Genomic DNA, 5000 nt, shown 5'->3' on the forward strand with positions numbered 1-5000 from the left:
CGAGAGAGAGAGAGAGAGAGAGAGAGAGAGAGAGAGAGAGAGAGAGAGAGAGAGAGAGAGAGAGAGAGAGAGAGAGAGAGAGAGAAATAGACTGAGAGACAGAGAGAGAGAAAGAAAAAGAGAAATAGACTGAGAGAGAGAGAAAGAGAAATAGACTGAGAGAGAGAGAAAGAGAAACAGACTGAGAGAGAGAGAAATAGACTAAGAGAGAAAGATTAAGAGAGCGAGCGAGCAAGATAAAATAAAAGAAGAAACAAGAAGAAAAAAAGAGGAAGAAAAAAGAAGAAAAGGAACAAACCTAAACTAAAACAACAAGAGTATATTAAGGATGAGTTTGATCGCCTTGACGGAATTCCGGATACATGAAAAAGTCACGTGGATTAGGGTGAGTCAAGCTCGAAGTAGGTGTGGCAAGAAGTGGGGCCAAGGTTATTTTTTTCACATGGTTCAGAGTGTCAAGGAATATTGCCATTTCTCTATTTATTTCTATTTCTGTATATTTCTATTTCCATCTATATCTGTTTCTGTTCCTATATTTGTTTCAATTTCTATTTCTATCTATTTCTATTTCTATGTTTATTTACATTTCTATATTTATTTGAATTTCTATTTCTATCTGTTCTATTTCTTTTTGTATTCATTTTTATTTTTCTATCTATTTCTATTAATCTATTTTTACGTTACATACCACACCCAATTCTTACAGTAAGAATACGGGTTATCTGAACGTTGTGGTGGATTTAAGGAAAGTATGTGACAAAGGAATGGCTTGTTTGTTTGTGAAGAAGGGAGGGGGGGTAGGGGGGTGAGGTCTGAAATGCGTGTGTGTTTGTTTTGCGTTATCGTTTGTGTATATGTTTGTTGTTTTTTTTGTTTGTGTATATGTATGGGTTTGTTTGATTGTGTATATACATGTGTGCTTTTTTTCTTTGTTTATATGTATGCGTTTTTGTTTGTTTCTGTATATGCCTGTGAGTTTGTTTGTTCGCGTATGTGCATGTGTGTTTGTTTGTGTACGTGCATTAGTATATGTTTGTGTATATGCATGTGTATGTTTGTTTGTATATATGCTTGTGCGTTTGTTTATGCATTTGCTTAAGTATTTCTCTATTTGCGTATATGAATGTGTTTGTTTATTTATGTATTTGTCCGTTTATGTGTGACTGTCTCTTTATTTCCGTGTGATTATGTCTAAATAATGTTTGGTTTTCCCCATTTCGCAAATGTTCTTTAAGTGACCAGTTATGACTAGACAATAGTTGACGATACGTAGATAAGATATATAGACACATATATCATAGATATTTTCTAATATCTATTCCAGTTCTTTATAGTAGCGGACTGATCTTGTTATTCCTTCCGGTTCTTTATAGCGGCGGACTGAATACCCCACACGGAATATTTGTCACTGGGGGAAAAATGTACAAGTCATTTTCGTAACGTATGTAATTTTGATGACTTTTTTATTTTATTTTTTATTTTTTTTAAATGCTTTGGGTGTTATGCTGCCGTTGGTGTTGTGGATATTATTGTTATTGTTATCATTATTTGTTATCGTTCGTATTTTTGTTATTATTACAAATATTATCGTTATCATTATGTGTTTTACGTATGTAGGTGGGTGTGGATATATGTATGTATGTACGTGTGTGTATGTATGTCTGAAAGTAAGTATATAGCTATGTATATATGTGTTTGTTTGCATGTATTTTTTATTGTTTCATGTTGTTATTGTTGTTGTTAATATGTGTATGTTTATTTACACTGTTGTCGCTATTCTTTTATCTGGGAACTATGTTTATTGTGGTATCATTATTATCATCATTATCATGGTTATAGTCCTCATCATTATCATAAGTATCAATAGTATCATTAGTGTTATCATCATTATTTTCATAATCCTCCTCATTATTATTATCATCATCATCAGTATTATCATTACTATTATCCTCATCATTATCATTACCGTTATTTTTGTCATTATCGTCATCACCTCCATCATTCCTATTTTCATTTTATTATTCACCCCCCCCCCCTAACGTTGCATATAACATAACGCAGGAAATTGCTTGTGATGTGAAGTTAGGACAAATTTCCCTTTAATTAGGTAGTATCGTCTTCAACCCTTGCAACTACCATTCTCATTGTTGATATTCTTGTCATTATTACTATTGTTAGGTATGACTATTATTATTTCCTGTTATTGGATGATTTCTTCGTTAATAATGCGACTATTATCGATCGCTTTTTATGCTTTCAAACCATTAAAGCTGATATTCTTAATAATTTTTGATATTTTTATCATTATTACTATTATTAAATATGACTATTATTATTTTCTGCTGAATGATTGATAATGCGACTATTACCGGTAGCTTTTTATGCTTTCAAACCAGTACAACTAATATTCTTTTTTTTTTTTTTTTTTTGTATTCTTATCATTATTACTATTGTTAAATATGACTATTACAATTTTCTGTTTTTGAATGATTCTATTGTTAGTAATGTGACTATTACCGAATTAATATTCTTTATTAATCTTTCATATTCTTATCATTATCACTATTAAATATGACCATTGTTATTTATCATTGTTACTTGAATACTTCTACCATTAATAGTACGACTATTACCAATTACCACTAATATTCTTAATGGTCGTTGACATCCTTATTATCATTGTTATTGTTAAATATGAACGTTGGTACTTTCTATTGTTACCTGAATAATTGTGCTTGTAACTGGATAATTTTCTCGATTTTTATGCTTGTGAAAAGTATACATTTCTCTCCATCATTGCTTGTGCTTGGAGATTTCTTGTGCTTGGAGATAAATAAAAAATTAACGCATCAACGCATGGGATCTTTTTCTCCCTCTTTGCTTGTGCTTTGAAGCTTGCGAGATCCAGTTTCGTCTGGTCTCCGGCGCTCTTCAACCCCTGTGGCTTCTCTCTCTGTCGCTTCGGTGAATGCCTTTGCAAGATTTGTCTTTGCTGTTGAAGATGAGGGGGTTGTTACGTTGTATTTTTTTTTGAGGTGTTCGTGTTTGGTTGGTGGTGCGTGTATCGTGTGAGTGTTTGTTTGTTTGTCTCTGTTTGTTTGGGTCTGCTTGCGTGCGTGTGTGTGTGTTTGTTTTTGTGTACATGCGTGTGTGTGTGTGTGTGTGTGTGTGTGTGTGTGTGTGTGTGCGTGTGTGTGTGTGTGTGTGTGTGTGTGTGTGTGTGTGTGTGTGTACTTGCGTGTGTGCGTGTGTGTGTGTGTGCGTGTGCGTGCGTATGCGTGTGTGTCCGTGCGTGTGTGTGTGTGTGTGTCTGCTTGAGTGTGCCTGTGTGTACGTGTGTGCGTGTGCATGTATGTTTATCTTTTATCTGCTTGTGCCTGTGTGTGTGTGTAAACCGTCCACACATGAATAACATACTCCAATAAAATATTATTTTGCAAACTAAATCCGGAGGTACACGCCTAAGCCCCAATTGGAGAACCGCGAGTAAAACACCATCATTGCGAATGTCATTTTATATGCTGTGAATAGCCATGTATATATATATATATATATATATATATATATATATATATATATATATATATATATATATATATATGTGTGTGTGTGTGTGTGTGTGTGTGTGTGTGTGTGTGTGTGTGTGTGTGTGTGTATGTCTATATGTATATATGTATATGTATATATATATATATATATATATATATATATATATATATATATATATATATATATATATATATACATGTGTGTGTGTGTGTGTGTGTGTGTGTGTGTGTGTGTGTGTGTGTGTGTGTGTGTGTGTGTGTGTGTGTCCGTGCGTGTGTGTGTGTCCGTGCGTGTGTATGTGTCTGCTTGTGTGTACGTGTGTGCGTGTGTATGTATGTTTATCTTTTATCTGCTTGTGTGCGTGTGTGTGTGTGTAAACCGTCCACCCATGAATAACATACTTCAATAAAATATTATTCTGCAAACTAAATCCGGAGGTACACGCCTAAGCCCCAATTGGAGAACCGCGAGGAAAACACCATCATTGCGAATGTCATTTTATATGCTGTGAATAGCCATGTATATATATATATATATATATATATATATATATATATATATATATATATATATGTGTGTGTGTGTGTGTGTGTGTGTGTGTGTGTGTGTGTGTGTGTGTGTGTGTGTATTTCTATATGTATATATGTATAAATGCATATATATATATATATATATATATATATATATATATATATATATATATATATATACATGTGTGTGTGTGTGTGTGTGTGTGTGTGTGTGTGTGTGTGTGTGTGTGTGTGTGTGTGTGTGTGTGTGTGTGTGTGTACGTGCGTGTGTGTGTGTGTGTGTGTGTGTGTCCGTGCGTGTGTGTGTGTGTGTGTGCGTGTGTTTGTTTGTGTTTACTTGTGTGTGTGTGTGTGTGTACGTGCGTGTACGTGTGTGTGTGTGTGTGTGTGTGTGTGTGTGTATGTGTGTGTGTGTGTGTATGTCTATATGTATATATGTATATCTATCTATCTATCTATATATATATATTTGTATAATATATTTATATCTATATCTATATCTGTCTATCTATCTATCTATCTATATGGATATCTATATGCGTGTGTGTGTTCATAATATATATATATATATATATATATATATATATATATATATATATATATATATGTGTGTGTGTGTGTGTGTGTGTGTGTGTGTGTGTGTGTGTGTGTGTGTGTGTGTGTGTGTGTATGCGTGTGTATGTAGATACATATATTTGTATGTATACTACGTACAGGTATACACATACCTGTGTATCTTTCAGTATACCTATATCAAAATATCTACCTACCTATCTATCTATCTATCAGTTTATCAAAACGATTCCCTGACAATAGACAAGCATGCACAATATTATCTTTGAATACCACATGGCCCAACATATCCAACCAACATTTCCCTTCTCTATCCGGTTAGCAGCATGGCACCCCGAGGCACTGTTG

At 33.8% G+C, this 5000-nt stretch overlaps 1 protein-coding gene across 1 annotated transcript in view; it reads left to right on the forward strand.

Annotated features, from left to right (window-relative positions):
* The window catches only part of LOC113813588 (sodium-dependent nutrient amino acid transporter 1), a 32805-nt gene that overhangs the window by 4762 nt on the left and 23043 nt on the right, over positions 1–5000 (forward strand). The window lies entirely within an intron of this gene.

The sequence above is a fragment of the Penaeus vannamei genome, chromosome 2, assembly GCF_042767895.1.
Source record: "Penaeus vannamei isolate JL-2024 chromosome 2, ASM4276789v1, whole genome shotgun sequence".
Classification (NCBI taxonomy): Eukaryota; Metazoa; Arthropoda; class Malacostraca; order Decapoda; family Penaeidae; genus Penaeus; species Penaeus vannamei.